Raw genomic sequence first — 15665 nt, 5'->3', positions numbered from 1 at the left:
CATGGTTCTAAAGGCATTCCATGAATTTTCTCTTTCATTTCTTTCAGCAATACTATGAAATAGATACTGTTCTTAGTCCCATTTTGCAGTTTAGAAAAACTCAGGCGCTGAATTCACACAGTGGAGCTGTGGATTCAAACCCAAGCAAGCATTCTCTTAATTCCATGCTGGTTACATTTGTGACCATGAGAGGACTATGGACAAAGATGATTAATAGTTATTACTCAGGAAGTCAGGTTTTCCCCTACTTTCTCTGTATAGTAAATGAGAATATATGCTTCTTAATGGCTTATAGTGCTTTAGTTGTCAGGTTTGTTGTGACCTTTTCACTATGTAATTCCAATTCAACCGCTGGTAAAATTGCAATGGCCTATACAAACCATGTAATTGAAAGTTACTGGGTAGGCAGTCCAGGGCTAGTGAAGTGTTTCTGTGATGTGTCATTAATGACCTAGGTTCTTTCCATTTCTAGTTTTGACATCTTTTAGAATATGACCCCTTCCCCTAATGATCTCAAGATGGCTACTGTCTTTTCAGTTAGTGCCTCTCCTCCACTTGAACTCCTAGCTACAAGGTAAGCAGGGATATGATTATGGGTTTGTTAGTAAGGTAGAGGATCAAAATGAATATTAGGCTTGGCAACCAGTAGTCCCTGCCTTGTGCTTTCAGCTGATAGTGTACACTCTAGGTCATGGATGCAGTGCAGAAGGGAAGAATGTGCTAGTGGTGTTACATGATTAGGTCTTGGAATCTTAATCGTTGCTTTCTGGGGAAATGGTTTGACTACATGCATTACAAGGCAGTTTTCTTCCAGTGTAAATTTTTGGGTTGAAGTGGGCAAAAATTTACTTTGTACTCATCACTCTGCCAGGTATGGGATGAGGATACAAAGCATGAAAACCTAATTCCTTGTCCCAAAGACTTAAGGATGCTGCTGAAAACAAAAACATAGCACACAGAAAATGATTGTGATATAATGATGTGTAATAGGAATTCAAAGAAGGTAGAGATCAGTGTGCATGGATTAATGGGAGATGACCTCATGAGGAAGACACAGCATATGCTGGATCTAAAGGAATAAGAAAGTTTGGCAGTACATGAAGAAGACTAAGGACTTCCAAAGTAGGTTATAAAGCTATAGAAGGGGGACAGAAACTGGTATAAATATACTTAGGAAAGATGGAGGTTTGTGACTTAGAATGAAGTCCATCTGCAAAACAAGTAATAACAACCATTTCAGTGCTCTAGAACTCAACCAAAGGCTTCCAACAATGTGGAAAGTGTTTATGTTGGAGAAACTGGTGAATATTAAGCCATAACAGTGGGAATCTGTCACATTCATGCCTGGAAGCTGCTCCCATCACACTCCACCCTTTCCTCTTCCAACTTGGTTGATTTTCCAGGGTGTGCGATGTCATGACCATGCCCAGCAGCATTGTCCCTGGAAGTTATGGTCTTGGGGTCATGAGAGTTGTGCAGGCCCATGGCTCTTTTAGCCTAAAGTCATGGTTAGCTGAGGCTTCATGTAGGTGCAGAGGAGCCATGAAAGCATCCAGGGAAAGCTAAAATCTGGAAGACTTGAAAATGTCTGCCTGTTGAACATGTTCCTCTACCCACACAGAGATCCTTTTGGAAAGGATGACAACCTTTATTGACTTAGGGTATTTGAGCAAATTCTCTGTCGAATCTTTGGCTAAGTCACTAAGCTACTTAGACACAGGGGCAACCCCCAGGCAAGCAGGCTTTAAAATGAAAGCAAGAATTAAAGAAAAGTAAAACTCAAAAGAGGCATTAGTAACTGCACATTGTGGAGGAAGAGAGATTTCCAGAATTCTTATACTATTTTATATAACATGTCTAGTTTTCAACATAAAATTATGATACATACCAAGAAATAGGAAAGTGTGATATATTGAGAAAAGTAGGCGGTAGAAAGTGTTCCTGATTGTTTCCAATGTTAAAATTTGTAGACAGGGCTTTTAAAGCCGTTATTCTACATATGTTCTAAGAACTAAATGAACCGTTTCTGGGATGATAGGAAAGTATGATAACAGTGACTGAACAAATAGAGAATCTCAATAAGAAATTAGAAATTGTAGAAAAACCAAATGGAAATTCTGGAGTTGAAGAGAAAAAAGGTGAAATAAACTCTCTGGAAGAACACAACACCATATTCAAGTCAGCACAAGTATCAGGGAACGGGTGTGTTGACAAGCGAGCTGAAAGGGAATGGGAACCACGCAGAAGAGGGGAAACACCTGTGGTGAAAGAAAACCTTGTTGATTTCACTCTTCCTGGTGTTTAGGTCCCTGTAATTCAGGCGCACCCAGTCCTGTTGAAGCCCCACAAAAAGATGTGTTTACGGAAGGTGCTCAGCTACCTACTGGGTTTGGTTTGCAGGTTTTGAAAGATTTCCCATTCCTTAGCAACCCTGCTTAACTGTATGATTAAGGAGATTGTTTTTATTTTTACAGGATTCATTTATTGAGGTATCACTTTATCAAAAAATAAGACATAAAAGGAAGGGTAAGGTGATAACATATAGTAGGTGATGAGATCATTTCTTGAGGGATGACCATGATGGTATGCAGGTTATATTAGTCAAGGTTCTCCGGAGAATCAGAACCAGTGGGATGTGGGATGTATGTGTGTGGGGAGGGAGGGAGTGGGGGATTGATTTTAAGAAATTGTCTCACATGATTGTGAGGGCTGCAGATCCAAAATCTGGAGACTGAGGGAGGAGTTACAATTTCAATCCAAAGACAGAATTCCCTCTTCCTCCAAGGAAGTCAGTGTTTTAAAATTTTATTAGAACTTTGAACTGATTGGATGAGTCCCACTCACATTATGAAGCATAATCTGCTTTACTCAAACTGCTGATTGAAATGGTAGTCTTATATAAAAAATACTTTCAGAGAAACATCTAGAATAATATTTGACCAAATCTGGTTATTGTGGCCTAGCCAAGTTGACACATTAATCACCACAGGGGCGATGAATATAGTTCTGATTAAAATAGCATTTGTGGAACTTCCCTGGTGGCGCAGTGGTTAAGAATCCGCCTGCCAATGCAGGGGACACAGGTTTGAGCCCTGGTCTGGGAAGATCCCACATGCTGCGGAGCAACTAGGCCCGTGTGCTGAAACTACTGAACCTGCAGTCTAGAGCCCGCGAACCACAACTGCTGAGCCTGCGTGCCTAGAGCCCGAGCTCCACAACAAGAGAAGCCACCGCAATGAGAAGCCCGCACACCGCAGTGAAGAGTAGCCCCCGCTCGCCATAACTAGAGAAAGCCCGTGGGCAGCAACGAAGACCCAATGCAGCACCCCCCGCCGCCCCCCCCCAAAAATAGCATTTGCTGGGCTTCCCTGGTGGCGTAGTGGTTGGGAATCCGCCTGCCAAGGCAGGGGACACGGGTTCAAGCCCTGGTCTGGGAAGATCCCACATGCCGTGGAACAACTAAGCCCGTGCGCCACAACTGCTGAGCCTGTGCTCTAGAGCCCACAAGCCACAACTGCTGGGCCCATATGCCACAACTACTGAAGCCTATGGACTGCAACGAAGAGTGGCCCCAGCTTGCCGCAACTAAAGAAAGCCTGTGCACAGCAACGAAGACCCAACGCAGCCAAAAATAAATAAATTTATAAAAAAAAAAAATAGCATTTACCTATTTCAAAAAAGTCTGTTGTAGACACTCATTTCCCCTGTCCCATTTCTGCTCCTTAAATTAATTTATTTCATAGTTGGAGAATCATTCTGGAAAGAGACTGCTATATGTCTGTATCATTTGCTGGGTTGTTTTAAGAATGGTTATTGATAAATAAATGCAAAGATATTTCCTTCTTGTTTTTTTTTGTTTTGTTGTTTTTTTGTTTTGTTTGCTTTTTTTCTTTTGGCTGCACTGGGTCTTCGTTGCTGCGTGGGCTTTCTCTAGCTGTGGTGAGCGGGGGCTACTCTTCGTTGTGGTGCGCAGACTTCTCATTGCAGTGGCCTCTCTTGTTGCGGAACACAGGCTCTAGGAGCGCAAGCTTCAGTAGTTGCAGCACGTGGGCCCTATGGTGTGCGGGCTTGAGTAGTTGTGGCTCACGGCTCTAGGTTGCATGGGCTTCAGTTGTGGTGTGCAGGCTCAGTAGTTGTGGCTCGTGGGCTCTAGAGCACAGGCTCAGTAGTTATGGCACACGGGCTTGGTTGCTCCACGGCATGTGGGATCTTCTGGGCTAGAACCTGTGTCCTCTGCATTGGCAGGCTAATTCTTAACCACTGTGCCACCAGGGAAGTCCTCCTTGGTTTTAAGCACAGTGCCTTCTAACTAGCAGGCTCTCAAAAATATTTATTTTTTGCTAAATGAATTTTAGTAAGCTTGCTATACAGTCATACTAGTCCTTTATTTGAATATTAGTAACACTTTTTTATGGTTGAGAAAATGTCTTAATCTGAGGAACCACATGTCCTGAACCTGGGTGTTGATATCTTCTTCAGAGCCTGTGGTGCACAAAATTTTACGACCCCCTTCACCCTTTGGAGACGTACAAGACATGTCTGTTGCCGTTCATTTCCGTGGCAAATGCTTTATTGAGCACAAGGTGCTTTGGACACTGTCAGTTGCTTATATTCACGATGAATACCACTTAGTTCTTCTTAAGAAAGTTCAGTAAAATTTCCTTTTGATGTATAAATTTTCATATTTATATTAAATTTATATTTAAATTTATAATAACTTTTCAAAGAAAGGGGGGGGAATTGCTATGGAAATAATCCCAGTCCTTCCTCATTTTTTATCCTTTAGGTATACACACGTTACACTTAGCCCACAGTTTTTAATACTGGCTCTTACTGCATTCATGACAGTCATTAAAATGCCATTTTTTTTTTTTTTTAATTTGGACACAAAGGCAGACAGACATTTGCGTTTTTTTTTTTTTTAATTAATAGCTACTCTATTTATTTATTTGTTTGTTTGTTTTAGCCGTGTTGGGTCTTCGTTTCGTGCGAGGGCTTTCTCTAGTTGTGGCAAGTGGGGGCCACTCTTCATCGTGGTGCGGGGGCCACTCTTCATCGCGGTGCGCGGGCCTCTCACTATTGTGGCCCCTCCCGTTGCGGGGTACAGGCTCCAGACGCACAGGCTCAGCAGTTGTGGCTCACGGGCCCAGTTGCTCCGCGGCATGTGGGATCTTCCCAGACCAGGGCTCGAACCCGTGTCCCCTGCATTAGCAGGCAGATTCTAAACCACTGCGCCACCAGGGAAGCCCCATTTATTTTTATATTCTAGTGATGTTGTCTTTCTTTCTTTGTGTGTATGTGTCTATGTAGAGAGAAAGAGAGAGGGAGAGGGAGAAGGGGAGAGAGAGAGACAGATCCACTGTTCCATGATCATTCCAGACAAGCCATTTCAGTGCTTGGTGGGAGATAATGTTTATTGTGCTACTGATCCAGGGATTAAGTCAGTGCCTTGTGTAATAATTTGAGGGAGGGAGGAGAAGTATGGACAGTATACTAAGGAATATACACTTTCTTAGGAAATGAAAGCTCATTGTGTATTACATGCTAAACTGTTCCAGTAATGCAGTTTTTTGTGGTTAGGATTTTGTTGGGTATTATGAGTAATTGCAAAAGAGTAACGTTATTCAACAGCTGACTGCAGACCTTGAAGAATGTTTAATCCAATATAATATCATCACGTTATACATGTTATTGGAGTGAAGATGTGATCTTTACATAGAGAGAATCATAGAATACTGGCAGTGGAAAGAACCTTGAAATCATATAAGATATATGCTACAGATAAAGGAAGTCGTATCCAGAGACTCACATCATATATCCATTTGGTGGTGGGAAATTCTTGTAAGAGTGAGAAAATTTCCCTCAGAAACAGACTTACAGATACAGAGAACAAACCAGTGATTACCAGAGGGGAGCAGGGCGGGAGAAGCGGTGAAATAGGTGAAGGGGATTAAGAGGTACAAACTACCAGTTGTAAAATAAATAAGATCCAGGGATGTAATATACAACACAGAATATAGTCCAGATTTTATAATAACTTTGTATGGTGTATAATCTGTAAAAGTATTGAACCACTGTGTTGTACACCTGAAACTAATATTGAAAGTCAACTGTGCTTCAATTAAAAGAGTGAGAGGGACTTCCCTGGTGGTCCAGTGGCTAAGACTCTGCGCTCCCAATGCAGGGGGCCCAGGTTCAATCCCTGGTCAGGGAACTAGATCCCACATGCCGCAACTAAGAGTTTGCATGCCTCAACTAAAGATTCTGCGCACTGCAACGGAGAAGATCCTGCGTGCCACAACGAAGATCCCACACATGGCAACGAAGATCTCACATGTGGCAATGAAGATCCCGCGTGCCACAACTACGACCTGACGCAGCCAAATAAATAAATAAACATTAAAATAAAATAAAATGAAAGTGTGAGAAAATTTCTTTATTTCAATTTCTTAGGAATCCCTTATCTCTTATTAAATAAGCACTCTATGGCCGTATTTCCAAGATTGAATTTTAATAATAAGAGAGATTAAAATTTTGGCAATCAAAGACATCTTAAATTTACCTTGAAAAAAGCTAATTAATTTTAATAGCTGCATAGGAATGAAGACTTAATTTCAAAATTAAGGACTGTTCATTAAATATGATACAGTTAGTTCACAGTATTAATAGTTTTGCAGTTTGTTACCAATTGCTAAAAAAGGTCATTTTGGATTGACAGAGTTCCGTGGGACTGGTGTTTTATTTATTTGTATTTATTTATTTATTTATTTTCTTGAAGTATAGTTATGTACAATGTTGTGCCATTCTCTGCTGTACAGCACAGTGACTCAGTTATACACATATAGACATTCTTAGGGCTGGTGTTTGGTAGCCACTGATCTAAAGCAGCAGTTATTTAGGTGGAGGTTAAGCACAGTTTCACTGTCCTGAAGTGTTGCTGAAGAGAGTTTATTTCACCTTGTGTCTAAAATAAATAAGGGTTATGTTAAATAGAACTAGAAGGGAGGTTGCTTGGGATACTAAGTATCTGACATTTCTTCTTGTCATGAAATGTCACAGAGCTGTTACATACGATGCCCTTGTTTTAACTGATTTTCATCCTGTTGTGTTGTGAGGTCTGATGGAATCACAGTTTGGGCTGGCATTACTTGTGCAGATACAAAAAAGAGATTTATGCCATTCTTCCGGTCTTTGGTGCTCTAACACATGAGCTTTTTGAGCAATTCCTTGGCCTTCCTTCAAGTACCCAGTCTTTCACTTGTTCATCTCAGTGGTCTTTTACATTTCTGTGGGTGTTCTGCGTTTTCTTCTAGCTCTCTGCATGGCCTTGTGACTCTCTTCACTGCTTTCAAAGACTGGGCTTTTACATCTTTGATATACCATTTATGCTGAAAGCTGCCACCCTGGCACAGAGGTTTTTAATGAGATGTGTCAGGATACTGGGGTATCCAATATCATGGATTATTCATGGACCTCTTGACTTTAGTATTGTCTTAGAACCACCAGAGCCCTCAGAGCATGATAGAGCACACCCTGTTAATCTGATTATGGATGTAATAAAACCTTAAGGAAATAAGATGACATTACTGTAACAGGTAAAAGTTGTTTTTTTATGTATTTATTTAAAAATATAGTATCTAAACTATGGACACCACTTAGTGGTGTGTTGTAAGATTGTTTTTATAGACATTGTTGTGTATTTCCTTGTAAGCCTGAAATTCGTACAAATTTCAAATGGCCCACCAAAATGGTTATATGTAGGTGACTAAACCAAAGGAATCCTGGTTTAATTTTTGGAAGAACTGCGTTTCTTGCTATTACGTGATATTTGTATTCCTGAAAACCTGTACTGTTAGGGTCCTAGCTAGAAATAGAAGATATACTCAAATTGGGTAATATGAGGAGAGTTTAAATAAAGTGAATAGGAGCTGAGACCCTTTACCATTTCTAAGCAAGGGGTGAGAGCCATTAGCAGAACCCCCAATGAGAGCCCTATCAAGATGGTTACCTGACAGGAGCTGTGGCCTCTGGTGGAGAGATTCGGTCCATCTGCAATAACCTGACAGCGGAGCAGCCAGGGGTGTCCCCGCCTTACTGTCATTTCTCCAGATGGCTCTCTCAGGCTGAACCCAGCCAGAAGCTGGAGGTTCTGAAGGTTCAGGGAGCCCATGGATGCAATCCGTTTGATATGTGCCAGCCTCCCAAGGCAGGGAGCCGGGTGCCTTGAAAGCAGAGTGTATTTACAGGGGCAGCATGCTTATATTCTGCAAAATTTCACCCTAAAACTGAGGTTATGGGGAAAACAGTGGAGAAAGTTTATACAATGTTGTAATCAGAGCAGTAGTCCTGATTAAAATTTAAAAAGGAATGTTAATTTAAAAATTACTAGTAAATATGGAATTTTACCTTAAAAAGAAGGTCAAGGAGCCTTGATGGAATGGGGGTATAAGAAAGAGTTGAGACTGTTAAGTTAGAGCGGTAAGAACAAAATGGACAAAGACCAGGTGGAAATAAGCTATAACATTTCTTGTTGCCTAAGCGCATGGTCAAACTGAGCCATGACAAACCTGGTCCCTCCTGGTTTTCTGTATTCAACTGAGCTAGTGAACTCTGTGTTCAAAATATACTTTATATGTTGTATTGTAACACGAACGACTAAGTGCTGTCGATTTATTAATACCACTTCCTTTATTAATACTACTGATGTCACTCATTCAGAATCATAAATTTTAGCAGACTCTGATGTGTTTGTGTGTGTATACACTTTTAACAGCTTTACGAGGTGTAATTGACATGCAATAAACTATATATTCTTTTTTTTAAAATAAATTTTTTATTTATTTATTTTTGGCTGCGTTGGGTCTTCGTTGCTGTGCACAGGCTTTCTTTAGTTGCGGCGAGCAGGGGCTACGCTTTGTTGCTGTGCGTGGGCTTCTCATTGTGGTGGCTTCTCTCGCTGCGGAGCACGGGATCTAGGCATGCAGGCTTCAGTAGTTGTGGCATGCAGGCTCAGTAGTTGTGGCTCGCGGGCTCTAGAGCACAGGCTCAGCAGTTGTGGTGCATGGGCTCAGTTGCTCCGCGGCACGTGGGATCTTCCCAGACTAGGGCTCGAACCTGTGTCCCCTGCATTGGCAGGTGGATTCTTAACCACTGCGCCACCAGGGAAGCCCCTTAAAGTGTACAATTTTATATGTTTGGCATATGTATACACCTATGAAGCCATCGCCACAAACAAGATAATGAATATAACTATCACCCCCAAAGATTCCTCATGTCCCCTTATAATTTTTCCCTCCCAACTCCTTTTCTTCAAATAACTACTGATCTGGTTTCGGTCACTGTAGATTAATTTTCATTTTCTAGAGTTTTATGTAAGTGGAATTATATAGTATGTACTTTTTTTGGTCTGGCTTCTCTTACGAAGCATATTTATTTTGAGATTCATTCATGTTGTTGCATTTATCATTAGCTCATTCACCTTTATTGCTGAGTAGTATCATACTACATGAGTGTACCATAATTTGGTTATCTATTCACCTGCTGATGGGTATTTTGGTTGTTTCTAAGTTTTGGCTTTTACAGGTACTGCTGCTTTGAACCTAATGTTCAAGTCTTTGTATAGACATATGCTTTCTTTTCTCTTGGTCAAATATCTACAAGTAGAATGACTGAATCACATGTTAGATGTATGTTTTTCAAAGTGGTTGTCCCATTTTACATTCCTACCATCAGTGTAGGAGGTTTCTAATTCCTCTACTTCCTCACCAGCCCTTGACTTTATCAGCCTTTTTAAGTTTTAACCATTCTAATAAATATGTAATGGATTCTCATTGTGGTTTCTATTTGTACGTCCCCCATTTTTTGTTATTCTCAACCCTCAATTCAGTTAACTCTTCTTTCATGAGAAATAGGTTATTGTCCTAAGCCAGTATGATTTCTAGTGGTTTGGCATACAGCATTAGATGCATGAACCATATTATCTCTTCCTTTGTATACCTAGTGAGAAGGATGATGTAGTAGCACCTAATGACTGTAGTCTGTTGTTTATGGTCACTACTTCCATGTGTTTTGGAGCATTCTTTTTTATTTTATTTATTTATTTTTGGCCGTACCACGCTGCGCGGCATTCAGGATCCTAGTTCCCCAACCTGGGATCGAACCCATGCCCCCCGCAGTGGAAGCGTGGAGTCTTAACCACTGGACTGCCAGGGAAGTCCCTTTTGGAGAATTCTTGATTTTAGTTTTTATTTTGTCCCAATCAGTTTTTCTCTGCTACAACTTTTAAAAAAATTTTTGGCTGCCTTGGGTCTTCGTTGCTGCATGCGGGCTTTCTCTGGTTGCGGCGAGCGGGGGCTACTCTTTGTTGCAGTGCGTGGGCTTCTCGTTGCTGTGGCTTCTCTTGTTGTGGAGCATGGGCTCTAGATGTGTGGGCTTCAGTAGTTGTGGCACACGGGCTCAGTAGTTGCGGCTCGCGGGCTCTAGAGCACAGGCTCAGTAGTAGTGGCGCATGGGCTTACTTGCTCCGTGGCATGTGGGATCTTCCCGGACCGGGTCTTGAACCCGTGTCCCTTGCATTGGCAGGCGGATTCTTAACCACTGCGCCACCAGGGAAGCCTTCTGCTACAACTTTTAATGTGTGTTTTGAGAGCAAGAGCTTTATGAGTCCCCAAAAGGTTGAAAAATTGTTGGGGAGATGGTGCAGGTACAGGGGAAGCAAAGGAAAAAAGCTTTAATAATTAAGCAAAAGACGGTCTTACAAAGAGGACTGAAAATGGACATAGAATTTAAAAAGTATATTTTCTTTAGAGTTAGCTCACTCTACTGAACTGGTTGTATGTTCTAGGAAATTGCATTGTGTTATGAGAAGGAGTCATGGTTTTTGAGAAACTTAAAAATAAATGTATGTAATACATTAAATGGAGAATGAAACCACTGGTGGATTAACATTATCAAACTATGAGGCAGCTGTCAGTCTTCCACCTTGGACTTTTTTTCAAAGATCCTTCTTCTTTTTTTTTTTTTTTTTCTTTAGTTTGTGGACAAGGTGCTCCATTTATTTTTGCATATACAGATTTTGTGTACGAAGCCACAAAGAATTTTTTTTTAACATCTTTATTGGAGTATAATTGCTTTACAGTGGTGTGTTAGTTTCTGTTGTAAAACAAAGTGAATCAGCCATACGTATACATATATCCCCATATCCCCTCCCTCTTGCGTCTCCCTCCCTCCCATCCTCCCTATCCCACCCCTCCAGGTGGTCGCGAAGCACGGAGCTCATCTCCCTGTGCTATGCCACTGCATCCCGCTAGCTATCTGTTTTACATTTGATAGTGTATATATGTCCATGCTACTCTCCCACTTCGTCCCAGCTTACCCTTCCCTATCCCTGTGTCCTCAAGTCCACTCTCTACGTCTCTGTCTTTATTCCTGTCCTGCCCCTAGGTTCATCAGAACCATTTTTTTTTTTTAGATTCCATATATATGTGTTAGCATATGGTATTTGTTTTTCTCTTTCTGACTTATACGCTCTGTATGACATGACAGACTCTAGGTCCATCCACCTCACTACAAATAACTCAGTTTCATTTCTTTTTATGGCTGAGTAATATTCCATTGTATATATGTGCCACATCTTCTTTATCCATTCATCTGTCAATGGACACTTAGGTTGCTTCCATGTCCTTCTATTGTAAATAGTGCTGCAAGGAACATTGTGGTGCATGACTCTTTTTGAATTATGGTTTTCTCAGGGTATATGCCTAGTAGTGGGGTTGCTGGGTAATATGGTAGTTCTAGTTTTAGTTTTTTAAGGAACCTCCATGCTGTTTTCCATAGTGGTTGTATCAGTTTACATTCCCACCAGCAGTGCAGGAGGGTTCCCTTTTCACCACACCCTTTCCAGCATTTATTGTTTCTAGATTATTTGATAATAGCCATTCTGACCGGTCTGAGGTGATACCTTATTGTAGTTTTGATCTGCATTTCTCTAATGATTAGTGATGTTGAGCATCTTTTCATGTGTTTGTTGGCAATCTGTTTATCTTCTTTGGAGAAATGTCTGTTTAGGTCTTCTGCCTATTTTTGGATTGGGCTGTTTGTTTTTTGATATTGAGCTGCATGAGCTACTTGTAAATTTTGGAGATTAATCCTTTGTCAGTTGCTTCATTGGCAAATATTTTCTCTCATTCTGAGGGTTGTCTTTTCATCTTGTTTGTGGTTTCCTTTGCTGTGCAAAAGCTTCTAGGTTTCGTTAGGTCCCATTTGTTTATTTTTGTTTCTATTTCCATTTCTCTAGGAGGTGGGTCGAAAAGGATCTTGATGTGATTTATGTCATAGGGTGTTCTGCCTATGTTTTCCTCTAAGAGTTTTATAGTGTCTGGCGTTGCATTTAGGTCTTTAATCCATTTTGAGTTTATTTTTGTGTATGGTGTTTAGGGAGTCTTCTAATTTCATTCTTTTACATGTAGCTATCCAGTTTTCCAAGCACCACTTATCGAAGAGGCTGTCTTTTCTCCATTGTATATTCTTGCCTCCTTTAAAAGATCCTTCTTTTATGGCTAGATCAGATTGTCTGTTAAAAACTTTAGAGTCGTAGTGTCAAGGAAAAGATACTTTCTGTCAAACGTGTCAGATTCTGATATTGCATATCCATCTGAAAGTAGATCACCTGAAAGTAGATTCGCCTTTCAAGAAAAGACCTTCTCACTGTGGAGAACAGTATGGTGGTTCGTTAAATAACTAAAAATAGAACTACCATATGACCCAGCAATCCCACTACTGGGCATATACGCTGAGAAAGCCATAATTCAAAAAGGGTCATGTACCACAATGTTCATTGCAGCACTATTTACAATAGAAGGACATGGAAGCAACCTAAGTGTCCATTGACAGATGAATGGATAAAGAAGATGTGACACATATATACAATGGAATATTACTGAGCCATAGAAAGAAACGAAATTGAGTGATTTGTTGTGAGGTGGATGGACCTAGAGTCTGTCATACAGAGTGAAGTAAGTCAGAAAGAGAAAAACAAATACTGTATGCTAACACATATATATGGAATCCAAAAAAAAAAAGGTTCTGAAGAACCTAGGGGCAGGACAGGAATAACGACACAGATGTAGCGAATGGACTTGAGGACACAGGGAGGGGGATGGGTAAGCTGGGCCGAAGTGAGAGAGTAGCATGGACATATATACACTACCAAATGTAAAATAGATAGCTAGTGGGAAACAGCTGCATCGCACAGGGAGATCAGCTTGGTGCTTTGTGACCACCTGGAGGGGTGGGATAGGGAGGGTGGGAGGGATACGCAAGAGGGAGGGGATATGGGGATATATGTACACGTATAGCTGATTCACTTTGTTATACCGCAGAAACTAACACACCATTGTAAAGCAATTATACTCCAATAAAGATGTTAAAAAAGAAAGAAAGAAAGAAAGAAAAGACCCTCTGACACCCTTCTTTATCAACAGCCACTTACAATAAAGTCTTTCTACTTTGACTAGTGTGATAAACTTTCATTATTTTTTAATTAAAATATAAATTTTAATTAAATACAGATTTGAAAATCTATATTTTCAAATTAATGTTTCTCATGTAAACACACTTTCATATTCAATTAATATATTTTTATCTCTCTGTAAAGATACGGATTGAGATAGAACTCATTCCAGTTTTTCCCATTAAAAGTAATGGAAATGATTTTCCACTTAATGCCTTTTCATTTAGTGGCAGAGCTTTCAGGAACAAATTAAAGTCACTAAGTGAGGCTTGCATATTTGGGTTATAGTTTTCTATTTTGTGGGACTTGGGGGGAATATTTTCATTAAGATGAAATTCTGGTTTTTCTTCTGGTAGTTTTGTGTGAATGTTGCTATTACTTTTTTTTTCCTTCATGATACACTCAGTATGACTTTTCTGGGGCAGTATTAATAATCATTTTTATAGAGGTTAAGGGTTGTGGTTGGAGGGATTTGGGTTTTTACCTGGTTTCCTAGTGGGAGTGCGTCTTTTTCTGTAGATACAGGGAAGTACAGGGTTTCTTTAATAAGTGGCACCTTGGCACAATGGCTTCAGTTCTTCCTGTGGTTTTCTTGTAATACCCTTACTTTCAGCTCATTTCTTCTGTTTTTCCTTCACTGCTAAGTTCCCACGGATACATCCCATGTCTGATGTGATTCCTCTCAGATGCTTTCCCTCTGACATCTCTGGTCCTGCACACACCCTCATCCCCCTACTTTTGATTCATTAGTAGCCAAGGCTTTGAGCCAACTGATCTTAGACCTGTTTGTAGCATTTCCCTACTCAGGGTGAGACCCACTTGCTTCTGGGAGTAAATCTTAGGTGATTTTATCTATGCCCCACCACTAGTAGGACTATTGCATTCTCTCCTTGTTTTCCAAGTAATCTCCGCTTTGCTGCCAGCCAGCAGAGAAGGCTCTGCCAGTTTTGAATCATGATCCCTGCGGCCCCCGTGGCGCCCCACCCCCCCATAAATGTTATTTAAAGTTCTTGGCTTTTCTCTCTCCTCCCTCTCGTAGTTATGATATAGTGTGATTTCAGGGTGATTTCATTTGCTTTCCTTGTTGATAGGTGGTGTTTTTCAAAGACATTTGGAGATTCAGAGTTAGGTGGCCTTATATACATGCACAAACACATTTGTAAAGATACTTGAGTTGCATTGTTCTTATCTGCACCTTGCTTGTTTTTACCTCTTATTAATATATTATGGCATATTTTTATTTAATGGTGAATATTGGTGCTACCTTATTATGTATACTATCCCATTTAATACATATTCCATTAATACACATATTTTAAAATATTAGTTATAAATGGAAAGAACTTAAAGCTTAAAATAGGCCATCATGTGCTGCCACCATATCTAAGAATTTCTTGTTCAGCTTTTTAAGATTTTGTGTCAGAGAATGCTGGTAAGCAAAGAAGAAAAAAGCACTTGTTGTGAAAGGTTTGTTTCCTATACTGTCTGATTCAAAACTTGTTGAGAACAGAAATTAGCCACAGATTTTATTAAAATGAGACCATCTCTCCCACCATTTAACTACTGCATGTGTTTCCTGTGGCCACATTGCAAAGAGGTGTGTTTTCCAAGAGGTACATCTAATTCTTGTTGTATGGTTCTATCTGATTTTAATAGAGGTTCTTAGAGAATTAATCCACATCAACTTTTGAACCTGTATTCAGAAAGTAAGTATTGAAATCCCATCATTACAGTGACTTGGGAGAATGATGATATCTCTTTTCTTGGGATGTGTTATATGTGTTATCACTTTTCCTTAGGATCTGTACACCTAAGTTATTAGCTGGCTAGAAATTCTCTTCATGTACTGTTTAAGCAGATTTGTCTATTAAACAATTGAAACGTGGTTGGTGCCAATGGAATGCTGATGTTGTGGATATATTAAGTTAAATATAGTAAAATTAATTTCACTTGTTTCTTTTTAACGTGGCTACTAGAAAATTAAAAATTACACATGAAGCTCATTTTGTCTTTCTTTTGGACTATGTTGCTCTCACGTTGCTTTGGGCCAGAGGTATACATTTGGACTCTTTCTGATTACCTCTGTGTGGAACACTATCATGGTTTGTTATTACATGTACAGATCTATAGATTCATCAATCCTTTGCTATTAGCC

At 40.2% G+C, this 15665-nt stretch overlaps 1 protein-coding gene across 3 annotated transcripts in view; it reads left to right on the top strand.

Annotated features, from left to right (window-relative positions):
• BCAS3 (BCAS3 microtubule associated cell migration factor) overlaps positions 1–15665 on the top strand; it is a 568366-nt gene that overhangs the window by 80315 nt on the left and 472386 nt on the right. The window lies entirely within an intron of this gene.

The sequence above is a fragment of the Eschrichtius robustus genome, chromosome 20, assembly GCF_028021215.1.
Source record: "Eschrichtius robustus isolate mEscRob2 chromosome 20, mEscRob2.pri, whole genome shotgun sequence".
Taxonomy (NCBI): Eukaryota; Metazoa; Chordata; class Mammalia; order Artiodactyla; family Eschrichtiidae; genus Eschrichtius; species Eschrichtius robustus.
The sequence above is the reverse complement of the archived record's forward strand: the minus strand, read 5'-3'. Positions and strand labels throughout refer to the sequence as shown.